Source organism: Ictidomys tridecemlineatus, chromosome 7 (assembly GCF_052094955.1).
Source record: "Ictidomys tridecemlineatus isolate mIctTri1 chromosome 7, mIctTri1.hap1, whole genome shotgun sequence".
NCBI lineage: Eukaryota > Metazoa > Chordata > Mammalia > Rodentia > Sciuridae > Ictidomys > Ictidomys tridecemlineatus.
The window spans coordinates 33,436,970-33,462,494 of NC_135483.1; positions in this window are offsets into that span (position 1 = coordinate 33,436,970).

The following is a 25,525-nucleotide window of genomic DNA, read 5'->3' on the forward strand; positions in this document are numbered from 1 at the left end:
TGGGTAGCCCTTTCTCAAGTATGCCTTTTCTAAGAGTGGGCAGCCTGTTTCTTCCCATCCAATCTAGCTCAAAATAGCCTTGAATCAGACTTCTGGGAAGCCCTGAGCTCTTTTTGTAGAAAAAGAGTTAAAATGACAGCTCTTGGGAAACCATAGGGATCTAATTTGCTGAGATGGGACAAAATGCAGAGCCCTATGACATCAGAGGGAGGAAACAGTGGCCAGGAATGGTTATGGAAAGTGTTGGTGTGGAAGGCCTTGGGCCTCATGTGGTTGCCCTTTAGGGAAGTTCATGCCTGGTCCAGTGGGGGTTGTCCTGGGAACGACACTGGGCACAGAGGGGCTATGGCCAGATACATAAGCCACACACACTACAACCTCCAGCTTCTGTATTTTTCTTCAGGCTGAGAACCCAAACTCACTTAGTAGGGTTTCTGATGTCTTCTGCTTCTGACCTGAGCCCAGCTCAGTTGCCACCTTCTTGCAAAGCTGCTTTCTGTCATCTCTGGAGTCAGCTTGGCCCTTGGCACCTCTCCTGTGACCCTTACTGTGCCTGGTTTGGCTTGACAGACTTTGTGGTATTCAGCCTTCCTCTCTACCTTTCTGGGAGGCAAGAACTTCATCTTTGCAATTCCCTCTTGCTGGAACTCACAGGGAAGTGAGCTGGCTGTCAGCTCTACCTTCCTCTGCCTCCATGTTTGGCCTTGGAGGCTTCCTTTGTGTCTGACAGAACTTCCTGTTTGCTGTAGCTGCTTCCAAAGACAGCCTTATCTTGAGTTGGGGCCCTGCCTGCTCTTGCCTGAGCAGTCAGCCCAGCATTCTGAGCCCTGACATCCTGCATGACCCCAGCAGCCAATCTGCAGGAAGAGCCTCACTGCCTTCCCCTAGTAGTTGGAACCAAGACCGCAGGCCAGTGGATTCCAAGTGAACCACATTAAAGCTAAGCCACTCAGGAACACAGGTGAGCCTCACTCACCAGTGAGCCTCACCAACTTCTGACATGTCAGGTGTTAGCCTGCAGTTACAGAAAAAACAAATGAGGGGCTGCTTCCTGTCATAAAACTTATTATGATAATTGTAATTATGAAACATTAATTGTGATATTTCTGGAGCTGGGAGTGGAGCTCAGAGGTAAAGTGTGTGCTTAGTATGCACAAGGCCTTGGGTTCCAACACCAGCACCACACACAAAAAAATTAGATATGTGATTCCTCATATGCATTTACAGGGCTCAATTTCCTTTTTTGGGAACAGATGTAATGAAAGTGAAACACAAGTCAGGAGATGAATTAGCAGGGATTATCATGAATTACTCTGAATTTTCAGGGGTCATGTGATGACACAATTCAGTATTACTGCAGATGCCAGGAAGTTGGAGATGAAATTGAGCTGAACTAAGAACATCTGTCTCAAAAGATTTGCCATAAATCATCAAAACATCTGGCATCGCTTGTTAGTATTTATCTCCCCACTGGGAAGCTACTTCCAATGGTCCTCTAAGCAACCGTTGGCCACTGAACAGCAGACAGTCCTGAACAAGCTCTGCCACTTTGGGCCAACTGCTGACCTTTCTATGCCTTCGTTTCTTTATCTGTTTAATAGACTCCATTGTACCTATGGAAAGGAAAAAAACAATCTTTTTCTTTCTATTCATTTTCAAAAGAACATTTCTATGACCAAATATCAGGGGTCAGGGTTTTCCCCAAACAATCGATTCTCCAACACCATCTGGGAGTCCTACAGTATAATTCAGCTGTGATACTGTCTTCCTGGAGTTAGAGATCCACAGGCTAAGGGCTCAGGGCTGTGAGATTGCCCCCCACATCAGATGCCAATCAGAAACCACCTTAGGAATTTCTGACTACCAGCTATAAATTGGAGGTTCCTGTGACCCCCTCCTAGGACTTGATCATTTGCTAGAGCAGCTCACTGAACTCAGGAAAGCCCTTATATGTAACATTTGTTATAAAGGATATTACAAAGATTAAAGTCAGCCAGCCAGATGGAAAGAATGGACAGGGCAAGGCATGGGGGAAGGCACAGAACTTTCATGACTTTGGGGCATGCCAACCTCCAGGTCTTTGACAACCTACCAGCTCTCCAAACTTCATAGTTCAGGGATTTTTTTTTTTTTTTGTGTGTGTGTGTGTGTGTGGTGCTGGGGATTGAACCCTGGGCATTGTGCATACGAGGCAGGCACTCTGCCAACTGAGCCATATCTCCAGCCCCATAGTTCAGGGATTTTTATGGAGACTTTATCACATATTCATGCTCAATTATTAACACCATTTCCAGCCCCTGTCCCCTTTCTGGAGGATGGGGCAAAAGTTCCTAGCTTCTCATCTTGGCTTGATCTTTCCGGCTACCAGCCCCCATCTAGGGGTCACCAAGAGTGTCTTCTGAGAACAAAAGGCACTCTTATCACCCAAGGAATCCCAAGGAATTGAGAGTTCCATGTCAGGAACTGGGGTCAAAGACCAAATATGATAATGAAGGATGTACCCAGCACCTCTGTTAATCAGGAAATTACAGTTTTCAGGAGCTCTGTGCCAGGAACCAGGGGCAGAGACCAAATATATATTTCTTATTGTCTTATCTCACAATATCATAACCTACCTTGTGGGACTCTTGTGAAGATCAGAGGAAGTGGCATCTAGTGGACATTTAGTAAAGAAAAGCTTAAAATGTTGTAAACTTTGTGTTGGGATAACAACTTCCTTCAATGTGTAATTTCCCTGTGGGATTCTTTAGGTCCAAGTTCTGTTCAGGATCAGGAAAGTCAACCTGAGAGAGCAACTTTTCTGAAGCCACTAGAGAAAAGAACAACATATTAAGAGAAGTAAGGAGCTGGGGATGTGGCTCAAGCGGTAGCGCGTTCGCCTGACGTGCGTGCGGCCTGGGTTCGATCCTCAGCACCACATACAAACAAAGATGTTGTGTCCGCCGAAAACTAAAAGATAAATATTAAAATTCTCTCTCTCTCTCTCTCTCTCTCTCTCTCTTTCTCTCTCTCTCTTAAAAAAAAAAAAAGAGAAGTAAGGAACTTAGTTTGCTTATTTATTGATTTAGGGCAGTGCGGGGATTGCACCAGGGCCTTGGGCATACTGGGCAAGTGCTCTACCACTAAACTCCATCCCCAGCCCAGGATTTTGATAATAACAAAACCTATTGGGCTGGGGATGTGGCTCAAGCGGTAGCGCGCTCGCCCGGCATGCGTGCGACCTGGGTTCAATCCTCAACACCACATACCAACAAAGATGTTGTGTCCACCGAGAACTAAAAAATAAATATTAAAAATTCTTTCTCTCTCTCACTCTCTCTTAAAAAAAAAAAACAAAAAACAAAACCTATCAACCAAGTAGGGGCTCTGAGCCTTAGTGGCATCTGATAATGAACCAGAGTGAGGCCTAATCAGTGACAATGATGACCATTTCCCTGACACTGGGTATGTGTGAGCCACTAAATGAGGCACTAATCTAGAAGGTATCATTCTATGTGTCAAACCCAAGAGTTTGAATAAAAGTGACAAGTCTATGTTTTGTGTGCCCCTTTACCGTGTGAGATGTGACCCTGAGGAAAAAACGAAACTAGATCCTGTCTACTGAATGACAGAGCCCTGAGCCCTGTCCTGATCCCTCACGGCCCTTGATGGGCTCTCGCTGTACGGCTGAGAAGCAAGAAATGTTCCCAGGAAGAACTGGTGAACAGGCTGGATTGGATGCCCTTCTGAGAAGGAACTAGAACTGTCCTTTGTACCTTAGCTCTTTTTGGCTCAGCTGCCACCAAGCCAGGAAATAAATGGTGTATCCAGTTTTTAGGATTGGATATATAAGTTCTTGGCATTGTCTTTATAAACAAGGAGAAAGAAACTAAGAATATTTTAAAAATGGATATGTAGTCTGGGCATGGTGGCACATGCCTGTAATCCCAGTGACTTGGGAGACTGAGGAAGGAGGATGGCAAGTTTGAGGCTCAGCAACGTAGTGGGGCCCTAAGCAATTTAGCTAGACCCTGTCTCAAAAAAAAAAAAAAAAATAATAATACAAAGCATCACAAACTGAGTATCTTAAGACAACAGAAATTTATTCTCTGTAGAGAATAATTAATAATTAATATCTGATGGACAGATATTAATTAATTATTACATACACTCCACAATGAATGTAAAGGTTACAGGACTGAAATCCAGGTGTCAGCTGGCCATGCTTCCTCCTGGCCTCTTCTAGCTTTTGGTGGTGGCTGCCATCCATGGCTTGCAGCTGCATCACTCCAGCCTCTGTGGTTCTTGTCTTCACCAGGGTTCTCCTCTTCTTATAAGGACATTGGCTGCTATGATTTGGGTAAATGTCCCCCAAAGGCCCCCGGTGTTAAAGGCTTGGTCCCCAGCCTATAAGCTGTTGGTAGGTAGTGGAATCTTAAAGACTAAAGACGTGGAGTCTAGTGGGCGGAGTTAGGTCACTGTGGGGCGTGCCTTCATTGTGGGACCCTGGTCTCTAGCTCTCTCTGTCTAAAAGACAAGGTGAACAAGCCTCTTCTATCACCTGTTTCCATCATGATGTGACAGGCCACCACAGGTTCAAAGCAACAGGGCCAAGTGATCATGGACTGAAACTTCTGAAAACTTGAGCCAAATTAAACCTCTTCTCTTTTTAAAGTTGATTATTTCAAGTATTTTTGTCACAGAAAACTGATGAACACATCATTAATATTGGATAAGGGGCCACCCTAGACCTCTTCTTAACTTGATAGTCCCTGCAAAGACCCTCTTTTTAAATAAAGTTCACCTACACGGTAGAACTTCACGGTATCTTTGTGGGGAGCAGAACTTCACGGTATCTTTGTGGGGAGATTCAATCCACAATATACAGTAACAGTAAAACCCTTGATTAAACAGGTCATAGGCCAAGTGCAATGAATACAGGGGCATCTATTTTGTGCTGATGAGGGAGCAAATTAGGACAGCAAGTTGGCAGTATATATAGAGCCTCAAAAACCACATATTTTAGGCCTGGGGTTGTAGCTCAGCGGTAGAGTGCTAACCCAGCACGTGTCAGGCCCTGGGTTCAAGCCTTAGCACCATATAAAAATAAATAAAATAAAGGCATTGTGTCCAACTAAACAAACAAACACACACATCTTTTAATCTAGTAACCCACTTTCAGCTAAAGGAAGCGAGCAAAAATTGTTGATAAAATTTTATACTCAGAGATATTCATCTCAATTTTCTCTAAATAATTAATTATTAAGAATAACCAACAGGTAATATTACAAAAGTAAGGCATGTCCACATGATGGAGACACTATGTAGCCTTTAGGATAATTTTTAAAAAATGGAAGAAAATGAAATAAAACCATATATTCAATATGTTGTCAATTTTATAAAACACATATAAGAGCCAGGTGTGTGTGTGGGGGGTATGCTTGTAATCTAAGCAACTCAGAAGGCTGAGGCAGGAAGATTACAAGTTCAAAGTCAGCCTCAGCAACTTAGTAAGATCCTACCTCAAAATAAAAAAATAAATTGTAAAAAAGGACTGGGGATGTGGCTCAGTGGTTAAGTGTCTTTGGGTTCAAATTCCTGGTACCAAAAATAAATAACTAAATTAATTAATAAAAAAAATGCATGTAGGGAAGAAAAGAACATAAAGTACCAATCCTCTTTTCATCCTTCATGGAGGGATCATTAGTGATTTTGTTATTTTATTTATTATGGCCTTATATATAAGTTCTCGGCATTGTCTTTATAAACAAGGAGAGAGAAACTAAGAATACTTTTAAATGGACATGTAGGCTGGGCATGGTAGCACATGCCTGTAATCCAAGTGACTTGGGAGACTGAGGAAGGACAATGGTGTTGAACTCAGCAACTTAGTGGGGCCCTAAGCATCTTAGCTAGATCCTGTCTCAAAATAAAAAAAATCAAAAAGGCTGGGGATGTAACTCAGTGGTAAAACCCTCCTGAGTTCAATCCCCAGTACCAAATAAAATAAAATATAAAAAATAGAGATATAAATATAATGGACTATTACTCAGTATTAAAAAATAATAGAATTATGGCATTTGCAGGTAAATGGATGGAGTTGGAGAATATCATGGTAAGTAAGCCAATCCCAAAAAACCAGAGGCCGAATGTTTTCTCTGGTTAGTGGATGCTGATCCATAATGGTGGTGGGGTGGGGTGGGGCTCATGGGAAGAATGGAGGAACTTTGGATTAGGCAAAGGGGAGGGTGGGAAGGGGAGGGGACATGGGCAGGAAAGATGGGGGAATGAGACGGACATTATTACCATAGGTACACATATGATTGCAGGAATGGTGCGACTCTACATCATGTACAACCAGAGAATTGAAATGTTGTGCTCTATTTGTGTACAATGAATTGAAATGCATTCTGCTGTCATGTATAACTAAGTAGAATAGATTTTAAAAAATGGAAAACAAAACAGATATGTAATAGCTGAGGGTGTAGTTCATTGATAGAGCACTTGTATAGGCATACTCAAAGACCTGGATTTGATCTCCAGCACAGCAAAGAAAAAAAAAGCATATAAATAATTTCCTTGAATATACATTCCAGGAAAGTTCTGGCTGGGAGGAGGACAGCAGCAGCTGTTCGTCCAGCTGATTCCTGGGTTTATAAGCCAACCAGAACCCCTTGTGGAGTTTCACCACATGGGGCCACATTGATCAGAATTACTATGATGCTTCTTTAAAAATGCAGAATTCTAGGCACTCCCCACACCTACTAAATCAGACTCTCTAGGTCCAGGGCCCAGGAATTTGCATTTTAATTATTTGTTTACTTTTTTTTTTTTTTGGTAGTATCAGGGATTGAACCCAGGGTGCTTAACCACTGAGTCACATCTCTCCCCTTTTCTTACAGACACAGGGTCTTGTCAAATTGCTTAGGATCTCCCTCAATTTTGGAGGCTGGTCTTGAATTTGCAATCTTCCTGCCTCAGCCTTTAGAGTCACTACAATTTCAGACTTGCACTGCAGTGCCCCGCAGGAATTTGCACTTTAATAGGCTCTGCACATTTGAGCCCCTGTTCCTAACTTCAGAGACTGCAGGAAACCTGCTCACCATTTAACCCAGTGTGGTCTATCAGAGGATCCGCTTGTGTCCCTTCAGTCCTTTAAATACCCAACACTATGTGTGGAAGGACAAAGCCAAGTAAACATATAAGTTTGTTTGTTTGTTTTAGTACCAGGGATTGAACTCAGGGGCGCTCAACAACTGAGCCACATCCCCAGCCCTATTTTGCATTTTATTTAGAGACAGAGTTTCACTGAGTTGCTTAGCGCCTCCATAAATTGCTGAGGCTGGCTTTGAACTCACAATCCTCCTGCTCAGCCTCCCAGCTGCTGGAATTATAGACATGCACCACCACACCCAGGGAGAAGTTATTCTTTTTATAGGATCAATTTTTGGTGGTATATAAGATGGAAAGCTTCATGGCAAGTTATCCAAAATAATATGACATTTATAATTGTATTTTAGTTTGGAATACAATGGTAGTAGATTGTTTTCCTCAGTTTTTACTAGGCTAATAATAATAATAATAATTTTATTATTTTTTTGGTACTGAGTATTGAACCCAGGGTGATTCTACCACTGAGCTACACCACCAGCCGTTTTTAATTTTTTTATTCTGAGACAGGGTTTTGCTAGTTGCTTAGGGCATTTCTAAAATGCTGAGGCTGTCCTCAAACTTGTGACCCTCCTGCCTCACCTCCCAAGTCACTGGGATTACAGGCAAGCACCACTGCACCTGACTTGCTATGCTAATAATTAAAATGAAGTGACATCCCTGACTAGACACTAGGTAGTTTAGCATGAATAAAGACAGTTGCAATAGGACATCAGCCCACAATTAGGTTTGCACCATAAGAAGTAAACGTTTCATGTGCCGTTAGTTGCAAATCATAATTACAGACATGACTTTTTTATTTTTTTAATGGCACTGGGGATTGAACCCAGAAGTGCTCTACCACTGAGTTGCATCCCCAGTCTTTTTAATTTTGAATTTTGAATCAGGGTCTCCCTAAATTGTCAAGGCTAGCCTATTGGATATGGAAAAGGAAAAAACCTTAAGATAGTATGGCCTGGGAAAAGGAATGAGAAAGAAAGCCAGACACTGATAGTTTTCATCTTTCTCAAGGTAAGTAACTTTCAGACACTGGCTGCAGGTGGGGCACCTCTAGGAAACCCTATAGTCTCTCCTGAGACAACTCCTCCCCAGGTGCCGGCCACTGACACCCCAACCCCAAAACGCAAATTCCTGATGCCCAGACCGACATGCTCACTGAATCACCCCCCAACTACATAAGCTCAGTCCCCTCCTTTGTTCCATGGCTTATTTTCCACCAGGAAAGTGGGTCCATTCCCAGAGGTGTAGTTCTATTCCTGAATAAAAGGCTGAAATGACCCCTGAAGTTTGCATTCAGGCCGGTCTCTTTGTACTAACACAGCCTCAAACTTGGGATCCTCCTGCTGTGGCCTCCCAAGTCACTGGAATTCCAGGCGTGGGCCACTGTGCCCAGCTTTACAGGATTACTTGTCACAACCCGGAGGTTTCCTTTATTGGCTTGCTTAGGGGAACCATGTTAAAGACAGAAGAGCTCTACTTTCAGGTGTGTCATGTCTCGGGGCGGGGGGTGGCTGAGGAGGTCTTTCCAGCTCTGAAATGCTGTGACTTGTCAAGTCCCAGGGCAGTTGTAACATGCTCTGAGAGATTCCAAGAGCCATGCAATTAGCCCTTTCCTAAGTAGGTGAAATTCAGCACAGCAAATAGGTAATCATTCAAGGTATTAGTCCACACTTGTTGCTTCCGGGGCTGCTCATAGCCTCTTAGGAAGAAAGATGAGGCACCCCTAGAGTGAAAATCCCTGTCTAAGTGTGGGAGCAATCAGAAAAAAAAAATGGAACCACGAAGATCAGCATCTGTGAAGTCTGTGCCTCCTGGAAGGGTCAAATCCCTTTCTGAGCCTTCCCATAGACAGCTTCAGGAAGCCGTCTGTACCCCCCTCCCCCAAAGCAAGAGGAACTAGGCTCTGGAGGCCCCAGTGTTGAGGAGGTAACACCTTCCATTTGTGCTTTGTCATGACCCAGCTCTGGCCGGGTGGGAGCTCCAGCCGTGGGAAGGGAGCCCTGGACAGATCTGCTGCTGGCTCAGCGGCTCAGGAGGCCCCAGCCATCTGCAGGGGAGAGCCGGGCTCACAGCAGCCCAGGGCCTGGGTCAGCTGGGCTCCTCCAAGCACCCCGCTTTCCTGCGCACAGTGGGGAAGCAGAAGAAGGCAGCTGAGGGGTTAGAACCTTCAGGAAGAAAAAAGTATTCAAGGAAGCCCTGCATCTTTCACACAACGTGTAATTAACTCTCAGCAGAAGATGCCACGGATTCATAATGGGAGCCGACAGCAGGGGAGGAAGACTGACAGGCTGAGATTCCTCGTGGGTTTTTTGAATTTATTTTTTTAAAGAAACATGAGCAGTTGCAGTGATCATCATGGACCTTCAGTGATGATGTCTCAGCAACAAGCCGGATCATGCTGCATCCCGCCCTCTCCCCAAGAGGAAAGAACTAGAAGTGGAAGGTTTTTGCTGCCCCAGACCTGGCCCCAAGCTCTGGCCTGGCTGGATGACCAGCTCTTGTCCCGGATGCCCCAGGATGGGTCTGTGGCTGCCCCTGCTCTTTCAACCTGCTTCAGCATGTGTCTGTCGCCAGAGCCCTCTCCTCTCCTGACAGACCTTGGAGTCATCTCGGCCTTCATTCAGCCTGCGGCTCTCAGGGTCATGCTTCTGGCACGGCCTGGGCCTCCTCCCAAGTGCCCTGCCCTCTGTAGGGTGGCTGCACCCTGTGAGGAAGGGAGGTACAGCTGGAGAGGAAAGGTGGGGAGCCCCGGGGCGGGGTACTGGAGGTGGGCAGAACCTGGACATTTGCCAGAATAAACAGGGCCAACCCTCTCCCAGGCACAAAGGGCTCTCTGTGAGGACACGCCTGGCCCCATATGGAATCCAGGAGGCTCATATTTCTTAACACAAAGGACACCATTCCCAGATGGGCCTGGGTGTGGGCTGTAGGTTGAACCCTGCTGGGCAGGCCCTATGGACTCCCAGTGACCCATCTGGGTGGCTTCAGTCCTCCTTATGAGCTGGTCTGCACAGGGAGATGGGGAGAATCTGGAGCAGGCAGCCTGACCTTGCAGCTACTTCTTCCTCTGCACAAGGGCCTTCCAGGGTCTGCTCCCCTCAATCCTTGCATGCTCTCTTCCTGTCTTCCTCTTACACATACGCACATGAACACACTCCCTCGTATGCACTCACACACTCAGAGTCCAATGGGAGAAGATGCCCAAGCAAACCACATCTAGACCGGCCGAGTATGCTGTGTAGATTCTTCTCCCCCACCTCAAGCCATGACCACAGAGAAATTAGACCAGGCCTGAAAGAAATCAGCCTGGAAATATGAAATATGAAATATGAAAACAACTACTGTATTGACCATAGTGCATAAGCATAATGGTTATTTTCTTTAGAATTCACAGTCTCTCCTGCTACCAAATTCTCAGTGTGATCCTGAGAAGATTAGGGGGAAGGGAATCAGAAGCCTCTGGGGAGGCAAAACAGCATGGAACAGTCAGTCCATGCTGCATGTCTTACAACCTTACCTGAGGTTCATCTGAGTGGCTGTGTGTATTTTGGAAAGGAACCAGCCAGGGAGTTACTCACACCCTCACTGGGCCTTGTGAGTTTTGTGTTTTAACATGAAAGAGTCGGGGTAAGATTTCTAAGTCTCTTCAGTTCTCAGCCAGTCCTCACAGCCACAGGGCTAGACAGCCAGCCACCAAAACCTGCTGCCACACAGCCTGAGGCCCAGTCACCTCAGGCGGGCTCTGCCTATGTCGGTGCGGGGCTTGGCATGCACGGTCTCCCCTCTGGACCACAGCTGAGGTTGGACAGTGATGGACGAGAAGCATGGGATCTTTGAATATGGGACCTTTTCCTGTGTTGTATGCCTAGCACTGTGAACTATAAAGAAGACATTCATTTATCAAACGTACATTTCTTGGGTGCCATTTATGTGCTAATAACTAAAAGCACAAAATTCCCTGTTCTTGGGAGCTTACATCTGACACAATGCATAGGAGTGCGCCCTCTACGTTGCTTTGCTAACAAAGCACCGCAATCCAAGTGGTTTAAACAACACAGATGTAGTGTCCACACTTCTGAAGGCCAGAAGGCTAAGGCCAAGGAGTCAGCAGGGTGGGTTCCTCCTGAGGGCTGTGCCTGAGGGTCTCTTCGATGCCTTTCTGGAAGCTTCTGGTTATTTCCTGCAATGTCAGTGCTCCTTGGCTTATAGAAGTGTCACCCTGACCTCTGCCTTCACCTTCACTTAGCTTCTCCCTGTGTATGTCTGTTTCTGTGTCCAAATTTTCCCTTTTTATAAGGACAGTCATTGGATCAAGGCTAATGCCCTTAACTTGATCATTTGCAAAAACTCTGTTTCCAATAAAGGTCATATTCTGAGGGGCTGAGGATTAGGAATCCAACATGTTTTCTTTTTTGTGGGGATAGAAATAATTAAGCCTAGAATACCTGTAGAAAAGTGGTGCACACCTGTAATCCCAGTGATTTAGGAGGCTGAGGCAGGAGGATCTCAAATTTGAGGCCAGCTTGGGCAATTTAGCAAGACCCTGTCTCAAAATAAAAAATAAAAAGGGATTGGGGATGCTGGGGATGTAGCTCAGTGGTAGAATGTCCTTGGGCTCAATCCCCAGTACTACAAAGAAGAGGGAAAAAAAAGAGAAAGAAAGAAAAGTGTAGGGAAGTATACAGGAGAGCATTTGCCCTCATTGGGTCCAAGCTTCCTGCCTTTGGCAGAGCCTCCCGTGAACACCGCTGACTGGTGCAGCCTGGTCTTGTGTGGCCCCTGCCCTATACAAGGCTGGGGATTTGAGTTTCTGGCTTCTACTCTGGGTAAGTGTGGGCATCTAATGGGGGATTTTTCCCCAACAGGACAAGCACTTAAAGGGTTCATACAAAAGTGTTTCTGAGGCACAAGAGAAATCTGCCACATAAGTTTCCTTCCAGGGGTCCCAGGAGCAGAGGAACAAGGACTACAACTTCAGTTTCTGTCTTCCTCTCTAAGTGCCTAGGTTGTGTGCTTCCCACTGTAAGGACCACAAATTGGTGACACCTGGCACATGCAGACTGGAGCTAACATGTCCTGTTTCATAAGAACTTTCTACGTGGTAAATATTTTTCTAAGGTCTTTACATGCTTCACCTCATTTAATCCTCGTTAGCCTTAGGAGACAGGATGATTATTATCCCCCTTTCATAGATGAGAAAACCGAGGCCCAGAGAGATGAGGTAACTTAACCTCATAAGGGAAAGGCAAGATCGAACCCAGCAAGCTCAGTCCCAGACTGAGAGCTTAACCGCTGAGCTTCCTGACAGATAAAGAAGATAAAAGATGGAAGAAAAGCTCCTCCAGCCAGTGCTCAGGGAAAGTAGGGGAAAGCCATGAAGCCATTGCCCTGCTCTTCACCTGGGAGCTCAGCGGAGCTACCCCTGGATGGCACATCCTGTGTCACATTCCCGAGCCAAGGTAGCTGTGCTGTGGGTACGCTGCAACCTTGCCTCCTGAAGGCATCCTGGCAAAGTGCCTGGAATCCTGGGAGGGAGGTGGGGAGAGGTGGAGGAGCGGGAGCCCCAGCTGGGGAGCTGCAGGGCCAGCTGGGGAGCCTCTGCCTGCGCAGGTGGCTGAGGAGGGGCTCCATCAGAACACCAGCTTCTGAACTTCCAACCCCAGCTGGGTATTCAAGGGACAGCTCCCCTGCAAGCTCAGGGAGGGTCCCAAGCTGTTCCCTTGCCAGGATGCTGCCGAAGACAGGCCAGGCTGTTCCCAGGGCTTCCCCAGGGACCAGGAGCTGCCCATCCAAGCTGAGCTGTGCTTTAGCAGCTCAGATCGATCCCTGCCACGTGTCCAGAGGCAGCCAACCTGAAGAAGCCCTGTCCCCCATGGCCCCATCATGTGACCCCCAATGTTGGATCATTGATGGTTTCTATTGTTTTGGAGGAAAGGTGGGAAAAAGAGCAGAAGGAGGCAAACATAGAAAGGACTCGTCCTCACAGTCCCGGAAATGTCCAGCTAGAGCATGCCCTGTGGCCCTGGGCTGTGGAGCCTGGCCTAGAGCCTCACCTACTCCAAGTCCAGGGTTTTCAAGACGATGCCTACACCAGGGGTATCTGTTACTCTAGGGAAGCCCCCCTCTGGCATTTGCCTTTCCAAGGGAAGCAAGGTATATGTTGGTGGGCTTTCCTTAAAAGAGAAGATGGGTCATGGGACTGGACGAGACGGTGCGCACAGACCTAGGGAGGTGAGGCAGGAGGATCACCTGAACCCCCGAGTTTGGGGACAGCTTGGGCAACATAGTGAGGTCCCATCTCAAACACACAAACAACAGAAAACTAAACAAAACAAAAAGGAGGGTAAAAGGAGATTTCTTTCAACCACGTCAATAGTTAGATAATAGAGTGGCTTCCTATATTCTAGCAGGACGTTTCCAAATTACACATGAGTAACAAAAATAATAAAAGCAAAGAAAAAAATCATCCACTGGAGATTTGTGTTACAATAGGAAACTATGAAATATGCACTTAATAAAAAGTTCGGTTGAAGAAATGTTTGCAAAGATCAATAATGTTCCGGATTTAAGACTGGATTAATTTTGTAATAACATAAAAAAACATGAATGCCTTGTGTTGTGCCCTTGTTTCCATCTCCCCACAGATCAGAAGCAGGGAAGAGGGATATTCCAAGAATTAAAAAAATAAAGCGGGGTGTGGTGGCATACATCTGTAATCCCAGCATCTCAAGAGGCTGAGGCAAGGGGATCACAAGTTTAAGGCCAGCCTCAGCAACTTAACAAGACCCTGTCACAAAAAAAATAAAATAAAAATAATAATAATAAAAAATAATAATAAAGGACTGGAGATGTACTCAGTGATAAAGCACCCCTGGGTTCAATCCCCAGTTCCAACAAATAAATAAATAAATAAATAATAAGATGGGGCCAGGATTGCCAAATAACCTTCAGATTTAACGGACCACCTTGTATTTTTATTTGCTGGACCTGGCAGTCTTCTTTCGGGTCCGATCTCACGTCCCTCTCTGTGGAGAGAGGAAGGAGGGAGAACATGAAGTAGCTGGCAGGAGACACCAGGGAAGTGAGGCCTCTGAGGTCGGCTTCAGGGCTGTCAGCTGGGGCCCTGGGCAGAGCCCCTGGGCTTCCTCTTGCAGCACAGTCTCCTGGGAGGGAACCCACAGGGCCCAGTGGCTGCAATAGGAAGCTTTGAAAACAACCTGAAAACAGCTCTGGCTTCTGGGGAACTCAGCAATGTGGGAGAGGCCAGGCCCTGAGCAGCCACGTGTCCAAGTACACCAGGGCCCAGGCCACACGGCTGCCTGGCCCCCAGGGGCTGGCAGGGTCACCCTGGCACCGGGGTGCAGTGACACTGCCCCACTTCTCATCTGGCCCTGTTCAACTCCCCAGCCTGGGCTGACCTCCCCTTCAGGCCTGGCTGTTCAGCTCTGCCTCTCACCAAATTCCCCCACATTCTCCAGGGCTGAGGTCACTACACACCCTCTGGGGCCTGCAAAGCTGCAGAGCAGATCCAGGGGAATTAGCAGGGTAACTGGTTATTTGTGTATTACCCAAAGGCACCCTGGGAAGCGGGTGTGGGCACTTGCTCTCTGGGAGCCCTGGGAGAGGGTCCAGCAGTTTTCCCCCCCCTCCATGCCAGGGGGCCTGCCCCTGTGGGGACCCCTGCCGTGTCAGCTCTGATGGGGCAGGCCTCCCTGGGCCACCCAGGCTGCTCTGTCTTTTCTCAGCAAATAGGGAGGAAGAAGGAGGGAGAGAGGGAGCCAAGGGGTGGGTCTGCCTGAGAGAAGGACAGCCTGTGAGCAGAGCATCTCTTTGAGAACCAATCTTGCGAGGTGCTTTTAGCTCCATTTTTACTAGAAGACAAAACTAAGGCCCAGAGAGGTTAGAGAACCTTCCTCAGGGCACAGTTAGCAAGTGGCGGGGCCAGAAATCCCACTCCGTTCACTCTGACACTAAAACCTGGGCCTGGTCTAATAATCTTTGCTGCCCAGGAAAATTCTGGTTTTGCTCAGGAGGAAATATCTACTGTCAACCCCGTTATTCTATGTTGTCAGGTCCCCCCCACCCCACTACCTCCAAGAGTTGGCTTGTGACCGTGAAATTTCCACTAGAAAATAATGCTGAAAGGGAACAGCTGTAGTTCTGTGTCCACGCCAGGAACTTCATCTCCTCCCACAGAGCTAGGTGCCCTGCAAGGGCCAGGCCACAGGGATCTGAGCACATTGGCGATTGTCCCCTGTCCCTGTCCTTAGATGTCTCATTTGCTGATTCCTGACAGACTGAACACCACCCTTCCTGGTGACCAATCTCATAGATTTGGCTTATGTGGTTGGTTGACTTTGAAAACTGAGATACTGGCTCTTATGGTGCCCCTTCTCTTACCCTGTAGGGTATTCTAGGTATTGGCCCTGTCTCTTAGTCCTCCTTAGATCTCTCCCTGCAGAGGAGAGGGGAGGGGAGGGAAGGGGAGGGAAGGAAGGAAGGAAAAAGGAAAAGTGGGGAGCCAGGGATGTAGCACAATGGTAGAGCACTTGCCTAGCATGTGCAAAGGCTCTAGGTTTGAACCTGAGCACCACAAAAACAAAACAAAACAAAACCCTGTGTGTGTGTGTGTGTGTGTGTGTGTGTGTGTGTGTGTGTGTGTTGGTGGCAAAGAACAAGATTCAAGTCTTCCTCTTCTTCCCTTGTTGGCCTTGGGCATCTCTCTCACTCTCTGACACTCCAGCCTCCTGGATCACTGTGTCTTCCACTCACGACCTTCAATCATACAGTCATTTGCTTGATAAAGCAGGTGCGTGGGCTGGATGGGGAGGCACAGGCAGGCACAGATGGAGGCTGGACGTGACAACAGGATTCAGGGCCTACACAGCCTACTCTCTCTGCTCAGCATCTATCCAAAGGAGTGCCGGCCATCAAGCCAAGGTCATAAAGAGCAATGCTGAGCACTCCCAGCAGCCACCGGGTCTGAGAATTGACTCTATACCTCTCTCCTCAGCGGCACCTCTAACCCTCACATCTTGCAACTCCTTCAGATCTCAAGAGAACATCCAGCCCACACCGTGTCCCCTCTGAGTTAGATGTCAGTCTGAGGACCTGAAGGCCCAGATTCAAATCCCTGGCCCTGAGACTTACCAGATTTGGGTAGTTGACTTAACCTCTGCCTCAGACCCCTGCCCTCTGAAGGGGGTCTAAGAACATCCACTGCCTGGGTTGCTGCAGGGATTATAATGTTCAGTCATGAAAGACTTTAAAAACCACCTGGAAGCTGGGCGCGGTGGCACAGTCCTGTAATCCCAGCAGCTCATGAGGCTGAGGCAGGAGAATCATGAGTTCAAAGCCAGCCTCAGCAAAAGCAAGGCGCTAAACAACTCAGTGAGACTCTGTCTCAAAATAAAAATAAAAAGGGCTGGGGATGCGGCTCAGTGGTTGAGTGCCCCTGAGTTCAATCCTGGGTACCCCCCACCCCAAAAAAGTCCCTGGACCATGGTGGGCGCCACATGAGTAGCTATTTCAATCACTCGTGACCAGTGTGACTATTCTCTCTTCCCTTTCCTCCCGCACCTTCAGGCCAATCTCTATCAACCCACTGTCCTTGCAAAGCCCGGGCAGACTGGCTGAGCGGAACCACCCTGACAGGGTGGGTGGAAGCTACGAACCCTCCTGTGGAAATGAACCTGTGCCTGATGTCTGAGGAGCAGGTGAGCCTCCAGAGGATTCCAAGGCGGGAAGGAGCACATCTGCCTCCAAATACTGGAATCGATCAGAGACCTGAGCCCCTTATGTCTCCCAGAGGTGAGAGGCGGCTTCTGCATTAGGAGCAAACAACTCGGTTTAGTGAGAGGACGGCTGTGTCCAGATGGGGCCTGAGCCATCAGGACATTCATGCTGCAGCTCTCCCGTGGGCTCGTGTCCTGGCCTGGCAAACCTGTGAATGCCAACTTATTTTTAATATTTATTTTATTTTTGGGTATTAGGAATTGAACCCTGAGGTGCTTTACCACTGAGCTACATCTCATTTTTATTTTTATTTATTTTAATATAGGGCCTCACTAAGTTGCTTAGAGCCTCGCTAAATTGCTGAGGCTGGTTCCATCCTCCTGCTTCAGCCTCCCAAGCCGCTGAGATTACAGGTGTGTGCCACTGAGTGGAGCTATATGAGGCCTTATTTTGAAAAAGGGTCTTTGCGAATGTAATTAAGAATCTCAAGATGAGATCATCTGGATTCTCCAGGTGGGTCCAAAATGCAGTGACGAGTATCCTTATAAAGCAGCAAATGAGGGGGCTGGAGATGTGGCTCAAGCGGTAGCGCGCTCGCCTGGCATGCGCGCGGCCCGGGTTCGATCCTCAGCAGCACCACATACCAACAAAGATGTTGTGTCCGCCGAGAACTAAGAATAAATAAATGTTAAAATTCTCTCTCTCTCTCTCTCTGTCCCCCTCTCTCTCGCTCTCTCTTAAAAAAAAAAAAAAAAAAAAACAAATTTAAAAAAAAAAAAAAAAAGCAGCAAATGAGAATTCACAGATATGGGGCAAAGGCCACTGAGGTCAGGCAGAGATTGGGATGATACAGTCACGGGCTGAGGAAGATCCGGAGCCAACAGAAGAAGGGAGACTGTGGTGAGAGGGTAGCTGGCTGACACCTTGACTGTGGACTCCTGGCCTCCAGAATTGTGGGAGGATACATTGCTATTGTGTTAAGCCACCCGGTTGGTTGTAGCAATTGGTTGTAACATCCACAGGAAGCTAATATAAGGACCAGCTGCAAAAACCCCCTCAGAAAGGAACATAAGGGGCTGTCTTGGTCAACTCAGGCTGCTGTAACAAAAATACCATAGACTCAGTGGCTTTAACAACAAACATTTATTTCTCACAGTTCTGGAGGCTGAAAGTCTGAGATTGAGTTGTCAGCATGACCAGGTCCTTGGTGAAGTCCCTGTTTAGATTTTAAACATCCCCCCAGTTAAGTCCTCTGCAGGAAGGTAGGAGCTCTCCCTGTCTGTGCCACCTCATGTCACCCAGCAGAGCTGCACTGAGCCAGGGATGTGAGGTCAAAGCTGCTGTTTTATTTATTTTATTTTATTTATTGATTTATTTTTTTGTGGTGCTGGGGATTGAACTCAGGGGCACTCTACCAGTAAACTGCACCCCAAGCCCTTTTTGTTCTTTCTTTATTTGGAGATGGGGTCTCCCCAAGATGCTCTGGCTGGTCTGCAACTTGTGATCCTCTTGCCTCAGCTTCCAGAGTTGCCAGAATCACAGGTGCACACCCCCACACCCAGCAAAAGCTGCTGTTTTAACTGTTCAATGGGACTTTAAACAGGTGTGGTATCATCCCTTGAAGGGACCTGAGGGCTTCTTCCACATGAGAAGACAGGCCTCAACATGTCACTTGGGCATCACGCCCCGGCTCCTGTTGGCTAACAGGAAGAGTGCGCTTCCTGGCAACTTATAGAGATGGTCAGTCCTGGCCAGATGTGAGGGCCTCTGGGACAGCATCAGTTTCATTGTCGAGCTTGTTAGAAATTCACAATCTCAGACCCATCCCGGACTGATGAAATTAAAACTACGTTGTGACCAGGCCCTAGGTGATCTGGGTCCACAGCTGGGGGTTGACAGGCAATGAGCTGGAACAAGGCTCCATTACCTGGTGCTGATTTAACCCACTTGTGTTCCATCAGTTAACAGAGCTGAAAGTTGTTGGCTTCACTGCCCTGAAGGACCTTCCTCTGAAACATAAATCTGCCAATGACTTCAAATTCTACTATACCCCATAGAATCCTCCCTCAGGCAGTGTGTCTGGAAGCAGAGAGGCCCAGGCCTTGCACACTGCTGCTCTTTGTGGGGGGTGACACGCTGCTGCTCTTTGAGGGTGGTGAGTGAGAATTTCAAGTCGTCCCCACTTCCGAGCTCGGAGAAGAGGTGATCCTTTCAGATTTGCTCAAGATAGCCAGCAGCCCGCGGCTGATATCAAAGAGTGTGAGAACCTCTTTTCAAAGTGTCACAAGGAACACGTCAGGTTGGGGTGTAGCTCAATGATGGAGCGCTTGTCTAACTTGTCTGAGGTCCTGGGTTCAATCCCCAGCACCTCACAAACAAACCCAACCCCTCCCCAAAGACATCATCACAAAGTGGTATTTACGAGTCCTCAAATGATAATATTCCTAGGAGACCGTTTTTTGTTTTTTTTAAAGGTGCAAAATAGTGCCCTCATTTTCAAAATAAAAATTTGTCTATGTGCACAGAAAAAAAAAATGGTGTGTGGAAGGAATCCAAAATCTATGATGTTGATGCTTCTCATCCTGAGACCACCACGTGGAGCTGTGTTTGTGGGCGTGTTGTGTTGAGGGAGAATGTATGCTGTGGGAAGCATGGGCTCCTCAGATGAGTAGGAATCAACTTTTACATGATTCCTAGGAAGGAATCACTTGATTTGGGCTGTGACGGCTGCTTTAAGGGATGGTTCAAGGAAGCAGGACTTAGCCCTGGATTGGAAAGCCTGAGTAAATCTGTGTTTAGCTTAATTCTTTTTTTTTTCATATTTATTTTTTAGTTTTAGGTGGACACAATATCTTTTTTTTTCTTTATTTATTTTTATGTGATGCTGAGGATTGAACACATGTGCGAATCAGGCACTCTACCACTGAGCTACCGCCCCAACTCATGGACATGATATCTTTATTTTGCTTTTAGGTGGTGCTGAGGATTAGACCCGGTGCCTCATGCATGCTAGGCGAGAACTCTATCACTGAGCCACAACCCCCGGCCCCCATATCTTAATTCTTATCAAGATGAATGACACAAGGCTATAAACAACAACATAACAACAAAGAAAACAGTCGCCAGGATGGAGGGATGATGGGTTGTTTTTGTGGTCGGGACCATACTCTTGTTTTTGACGGGGTTCAGACATGACCACAGAGTGGTTACTGTCTTGATCTACACTGCCAGAGTGGCCTCGGCCAGGGTTGGTGTCTGTGAGACTGCTTATGCTCAAGGGGGCCTCAAGACCCTCGCTGTGAGAGCAAGACCTGGCTATCAGGGTGCTCTTTCTCGATGCTAAACTGAGTAAACCATGCGGTGGGCGGGGCAGATGGCCTAGCTCTGGGAGTCCCCTAGGACAAGAGTGACAAAAGCTGCCCAGCTCTCTAGCCTGCAGAGCAGCTCCCCTCAGATACCTACCCAGGGTGGGGGCTGGGTGTGCCAGTGCTCCTGATTAGTTTGGGTGGAAATCGGTGTTGCTCAAGACTTCCCTCGTGGCTGGCTTGTCAACATTGGGTGGAGGCCACCAGGACACCTGCTTGGTGCGGCTCCCAGGCAGGAGGCTGTGGCATGACCTAGAGTTCTGTTTTTCCACCTTGGATGCCCAGGAGAATCACCGGGGTTCTTTTGACAACCTCCAGTGCTTGACTACCAGGACCAGTCAAGTCAGGATCCCTGTGTGTTGTCAGGGGGTGGGGGGGGCATAAGCACAGTTTTAGCTCCCCAGATGATCCCCCCAGCTCTCCTGCACCCACCAACCCTGCTTGCACCTTCATTCTTTCCAAATCTCTCCCTCTTTCTCACAAGCACCATCTCTAGACAGGATCAGGCCCTCCCAGCTCTCCCCTGAATCATCTCGCTCCTCCACTCTCCTGACTTGTATTTCTGTCATAAAGAAAAATACAAGTCATTGGTTCTCAGCCCAGGCTGCATACTGGAATCACCACGGGAGCCTTAAAATGTCCTGTAGGGCCTGCATCCCACTCTCGGAGCTTCTGATACCCAGGGCTGTGGCTGGAGCCCAGACATGGATATTTTTAAGAAATTTCCCTTAGGATTCTCCTGGGTAGACAGGAAGCTGGAGAACCACAGCTGTAGGTAACTAACTCCCCAACCCAGTGGGCTGCATAAAGAAGCTCACTCTATCACCTGGGGAATAGGAGTTCTTTAGGGTTCTTCTAGAGGGTGTCACAGAGGGGAGGGGCTCCTTCTCCCACTTAGCCATAGAAGACCATGTAGCTCTAGGCAGCCAAGTGTGTGAGCAGGGAGGAATTCAGCAAGTCGAGAGAGTGGTAGTACCTGGAGATGAGGGGGTTCTTGGCAGAAGAGGAGGGGAGGAAAAGATGGGAATTATGGCCTAGCTGATGGAACTGCAGAGGGCTGACCCTGGCAGAAGTGGATGGGCATGCATTTCTATCAAGACTCCTTTTTGCTGGGGCACCATGGCACACTCCTGTAATCCCAGCAACTCCAGAGGCTGAGGCAGGAGGATTGGCAATTTGGAAGCCAGCCTCAACAACTTAGCAAGAGCCTCATCTCCGGTTTTTTCTTTTGGTGGCGCTGGGGATTGAACCCAAGGCCTGTGCATGTGAGGCAAGCCCTGTACCAACTGAGCTATATCCCCAGACCAAGCGAGAGCCTCATCTCAGAAACAAAACAACAAAAACAAAACAATACAGAAAGCCTGGTTAGGAATGTAGCTCAGTAGTAGAGTGCTTGCCTAGCATGCATGAGGCCCTGGGTTCCAGTCCCAACACTGAAAAAAAAATTGTTCCTTCTCATAAAGCTCTGAACCCACAGGCTCACAGCTTCCTGTCCAGGGCCCTGAGACCAAGGCCCTCCACCCACCCCAGCAGAGTGCTGCCTACTGACTGCTCACACCGAGCCCCTCCCCAGGAATTGCCCTCAGCTGAAGGGAGCTGCCCGGGCCAAGGCTACATGCCACCACCTTCCTCCCTCAACTACCTGTGGACAATGTCTGGTGAATGAGAGGCCTGGGCCCTGGCCTTTCTTGGGGTGTTCTAGCTTCAGAGCACACCAAAGGATTAGTAGAGGACTCTGAGCAAAAGCATCCCACCCAGTTCTGCCTCCACCCTCCCCACTCCTGCTCTCTTCACTCCCCACAGATGTTGCTCCAGCTGTCTCCCCAGCTGGTCACCCCACCCTGCAGATCAGAGCCTGTTCTCAGAGTACCTGACCTACAAGGAGACACAGAGCTGTGGCTTGGTCATCTGCTCCTCTAGGACCCAGTGCAATTGTCAGCACCTGTAGCATGAACCTGTGAGTGACTGGGAAGGGGACAGGCTTTGGAGTCAAGAGGACTCAAGTTCTATTCTTGCCTTTACTTTCTAGTTCTGTGATTTTATGCAAGTTAGATAACCTCCTTGGCTCACTTGTAAAGAGCAGGATGTTAGAAGGATGTTAGAAGGATAAACTAAAGGGGCTGGCTTGGAGAAAATGTCCAGCACAGTGGCTGACATGGAGGTTACTAGAATGTAACCTGGTTTTCATCCACCATGACAAGATCCCCAGGCTAAGCATAGTGGCACATGCCTATAATCCCAGTAGTTTGGGAGGCTGAGGCAGGAGGATCATGAGTTCAAAGCCAGCCTCAGCAATTTAGCAAAGTGCTAAGCAACTCTGTAAGATGCTGTCTCTAAATAAAATGCAAACAAGGGCTTGATGTGGCTCAGTGGTTGAGTGCACCTGGGTTCAATCCCCAGCGCACGCACACTCACACACTCACACACACACACACACACACACACACAAATAAATAAATAAATTAATTAAATAAAATAAAGATAAGATCCCTAACAGATTATAAGAGAAGGCACAGTAAATTTTTTTTTCATATTGTGGATTGAACCCAGGGGTGCTTAACCAATGAGCTATGTCCCCGATTCCTCCCCCCCGCTTTTTTTTTTTGAGAGAGAGGGTCTTGCTAAGTTACTCAGGGCCTTGCTAAGTTGCTGACACTAGCCTCAAACATGTGATGCTCTTGCCTTAGCCTCCCAAGTTGCTGGGATTACAGGCGTGTGCCTCCACACCTGGCTAGAACTTTGATTTATACTCAGCTCTAATGCAGAGCAGGATGCGAGGCAGATTGATGTGCAGCGATCATCGACATTTAGGCACACGGTGTGGTAAAGTATGGAAACAGGGCTGCACAGCAATGCCATCTTAGGTACCTGAGTCTTCTAGGAGACCTTTCAATCCTTACACGAGGTCAAGTTGCGAGGCCACCCCATTAAGGACAGAGCCAGGATTCCCAATAGAGTGGCTTTTGCCGTTCTGCGGTACAACTGAGTTCCTGTTCCTCAGCTATTCCACTGTACCCCCACCCCCACTTAAGAGCAGCACAGCCTGTGTCCTGGAACGAAAATCCATCCACTTATTCATTCATTCATCTAGGGCATTTAAAAATCGTGGTAAAATGCATACAATAAGAAATTCACCATTCAAACCACTTTAATTTGTATAATGCAGTGACATTTAGTCCATTCACAGTGTCATGCAATTGTCACCACTATTGAGTTCCAGAATATTTTCATCATTCCCAAAGGAAACCCTGTATCTGTACCCAGTCCCGATTCCCTCCTCCTCCTCCCAGGCCCTGGCAACCACTCATTTACTTTGGAATTGCCTGTTCAGGATAATTTATTTTAAATGGAATCAAACAGTGTGTGGCTTTCTGTGTCTGGCTTTTTTCACTTAGCATCATCTGTCATAGGACGGCTCAGTACTTCATTCCTTTTTGTGACTGAGTACTATTTCACGGCATGGATGGACTGCATTTCATTTGTCCATTTGTCAGTTGATGAACATTTGGGTTGTTTCCACCTTTTGATGATTACAAGTAGGGCTGGGAACTTTGATGTACAAATTTTGTTGGAACACCTGTTTTCCTTTCCCTTGGGTCTATCTAGGAGTGGGATTGCTGGGTACCATGGTAACTCTACACTGTTTTCCAAAACATCCTCCACCAGCAAAGTGTAGGATTCCAGTTTCTCCACATCCTGACCAACGCTTGTCACTTTCTCTTTTTAGGATTACAGCCATCCCAGTGGGTATGAGGTGAGGTCATTGTGGGTTTCCATCCCCTACTGTGCAGCATCCTCTGCCAGACAATGGGAGATTATGGAGAACAGAACAGACTAGGCCCTGCTCTCCTGAAAGCTTCAATTGGAGGGTAGGGGACGGCAAAGGAGAGTGGAGGGAGGAAGCTAGGCAGCAGGGACAGTAGTGTCACACAGGTGTGCAACTGGGGAAGGAGAAGAGTACTTTTGGAGCTTCTTCTCCTGGCTCCGGCAGGGTGGAGCTGATGCTTTGAAGTCAAGGGCTGTACAGGGAATGGCCAGAAGGTCAAGGTGCACTCATGCCGTGTGTGTGACTGTTATGGGGGACACCAGATGCTCTGGTGGGCAGAGCTCTTAAACACCAGTTTTCTTTTCTTTTAATTTCTTTTATTTTGTAGTACCCACCTGGAGTTCGAGAACCACCAAACCTGAGCTGTAAGGAACACGGCTTCCTGCCAGTGGAGGGCTAAGCAGGCAGGATCATGTTCCCTGTTTGTGATGGCCTGAGTGTCCCTTGGCCTGGTCCCAATTTCTCGGGGGCAAACAGATTTCCAGAGCACATACTCCCATGTGCCAGGGACAGGGAGGGGTAGAGAGGGGACCATACGAATAGCACCCCACCTCCAGCCCTGCTCTTATTCCACAGCCCTATGTGGTGACATGCCCGTCCCAATGGCTTTTACCCTAGTGGGCAGCGGATTGCAAACCTCCTGACTGCCGCTTCCTGGTGAGCTTTCTCTGGATGGGAACCTCTAGCCGGGAAGACGGCCCAAAGAAAGAATTCAAGTTCTTTGAGAAGGCAGCCGCAGGTTTGTGGACAGCCTGGGGTGTTGACAGATGGGTATTAAGCAATGTTTGTAGGTCTCTTGCTTCATTGTTACAGCTGCAGTTAAAGCTAGCAGTTCTCTGGCAGCCCCCAGACTCTCCACTTGGTCCACCAGGAGGCTCCAAATGCTCCTTGGGATTATTATTCCAATCCAGAGGGTACAGTTCCTCTGTTCAAGGGCTCGGGACAGGTTCCTTCCCCTCATGTCCTCTGCCTGCTTTCACAGTGGAGAGACATATGGAAGTAGCAAATATATATGCTGACAAAGAGGGCCAGATGGAAGAAAGTCAAAATCTGGGTTCATCTTTATGGGGATAATCATCAAAGCAATCCATCCCATTCATCCACCAACTCCCGAATACTCACATGTTACAGCTAAGGAAAGAACTTTGGTTAATTTCCCCAACAGGAAATAACAAGGTACAAATTAATAAGCTGTGTTTCTATGTACATTTCTATGCCTAAAGGGTCTACTTAAGTCAAGTCTTCTGCCTAGATTCCTCTGAGCAAATAATTTTAATTGTTAAGAACCATCATCAACATAAAATATAACTGCTATAAAGCTTATAGTAGTCTTAATACCTGCAATAAAATATCAAACTTAGTACAGATTATGGGCAATATTAACCAGAGCTAATGTCTATGGAGTACTTATTATGGGCCAGGAGTGGTGCTAAGTGTTTTACTCAGATTA